The sequence below is a fragment of the Saccostrea cucullata genome, unplaced genomic scaffold, assembly GCF_032062105.1.
Source record: "Saccostrea cucullata isolate Sc308-1 unplaced genomic scaffold, CSIRO_AGI_Scuc_v1 ctg3845, whole genome shotgun sequence".
Taxonomy (NCBI): Eukaryota; Metazoa; Mollusca; class Bivalvia; order Ostreida; family Ostreidae; genus Saccostrea; species Saccostrea cuccullata.
Genome location: NW_026931912.1, coordinates 48,351 through 50,215, shown reverse-complemented (window position 1 = coordinate 50,215; position 1,865 = coordinate 48,351). Strand labels below are relative to the sequence as shown.

Below are 1,865 nucleotides of genomic sequence, written 5' to 3'. Positions count from 1 at the left end.
ATATGACATGGGTAAAATCCCTTATTTGAGGGGAGGGAGTCTGAGTATATATTTCTCAAATATGACATAGATAAAATCCCTTTTTTGAGGGGAGGGGGTCTAAGTATTGAACCCAAATATCACAATAAGACACAGAAACATAGAAAATACAATGCTCAAACATTAAACACTTTTTAGAAAAATATAGACAGACGGCATATTCATATATAATGTTCATACCTGGATAGCAATTGTACATTGTACACTATATAATGTTCATACCTGGATAGCAATTGTACATTGTACACTATATAATGTTCATACCTGGATAGCAATTGTACATTGTACACTGTGGGACTCCTATGGTAGTGCATGTGCACTCATTACACCCGTCTCTGGCAGAGAAACGACTCCCAGCCTCATACAGTTTACCATTGTGACGACATTCTGTCCGTGAGTACAATTCTTGACATGTTATAATTATATATGTACTTTTTTGTCGCTTTGTGTAGGTTCTCTTGAAATAATCAGATAAAAAACAATACAAACTTATTAAAGTCAGCATGATTTTTAACTAAGTTTGTTATTAGTTCTTTAAGTGAGATAACCAAGAGGGAGGAAAAGTTAAAATATGGAAAGCTTGTAGAAATCATTATATACATGGCAATTGTACAAAACACAGAATTTTTTAGGACACATGAAAAAAGAACAGATACATAAGGTACAATGTGTTAAGAATACAAAAATTTACTCCAAATATGCATTTTCAACTGGCAACGTTGTTGTCTTGAATTGGAATATTTATAACCTTTAAGTTTATTTCTATATTTATTAAAAAAACAATATGACACTTTTGAGTAAACATTTATACATTGTTTCCATAGAGATCGATTTGAGAAAGTAAAATTTCGTTAAAAATTTTGTCATATTGAAAATAACTAAACCAGTGATATTTTAAGTCGAAAATAGTAATATGATGACAATCTTCAAGGTACATTTACTTTCAAACCAAACTGAAAGGAAGAATGAAGTCTTACTTGGATATTCATGGCACCTTCTATCTGTACACCTTACTCTTCCAGAATCAGAACATTTACAGGCATTGCAACCATCACCCTTTGGGAAGCTTACTTCCGGCTCATACAGTCTCCCAAGGTGAACGCATTGTGCTTATAATAAAGAGTTAAGTGTCATAAATAATAGATATGAAATAACAAATCATATTTTCATTTAAATGATACAATTGTTGTATTATATTAATTATGATTTTCCTTTATGATAATTTTTCTAAACGTAAACTGATTTAATCTTAAGCAAAAATATACTATAACAGTCGTTATTTTCTTTGAAATCGAGCATGTTTAAGGTATACCCAAATGTAATAGTCAATAAACCATTTCATTTATACCAGGTGTTTACATTGCTGTTTATATGTCGATGGAAATTTTGATCTTCCCATAATTTATTTTTACTGTATAATTAGTTTTTAAAACAAAAAATACAAATAAGGCATGTTTCAAAAAAGCTATATACCCTCAAACAATATACTCACATTCAACGGATTTGAATACTGAAATAAGAATCACAACGAAGAAAAAACAAGTTTTCATTTCCTCCTCTCTGTAGATCAAGTAATGAAACTATAAATTTAGAGGCAATTCAAAATGAATGTGGGCGTGTGGTGCATTTAATTTGTATACATGAATATCAATATGACTATCTTCCATTCCCATAAACATTAAACCGTCATTGGTCAAGATGATTCGAATGAAGACTGTCGAATGTGGTTTTACAAGAAAAAGTGAAATCTTATTGGAATACATTGTAGTTACATTTCCTTTTAAAGATGGAAGCTGATAATCCGAACACTCATTCCTCGATATATT

The 1,865-nt window shown here is 30.6% G+C and overlaps 1 long non-coding RNA gene across 1 annotated transcript; it reads right to left on the bottom strand.

The window, feature by feature from the left end:
* Positions 1-309: 309 nt before the first annotated feature.
* LOC134234005 (uncharacterized) lies at positions 310-1,611 on the bottom strand. The gene is made up of 3 exons (XR_009985098.1): positions 1,532-1,611; positions 1,017-1,148; positions 310-426 (listed from the first exon to the last, which is right to left on the bottom strand). It is a non-coding gene; the product is annotated as an uncharacterized LOC134234005 (long non-coding RNA).
* Between the last annotated feature and the right edge of the window lie 254 nt (positions 1,612-1,865).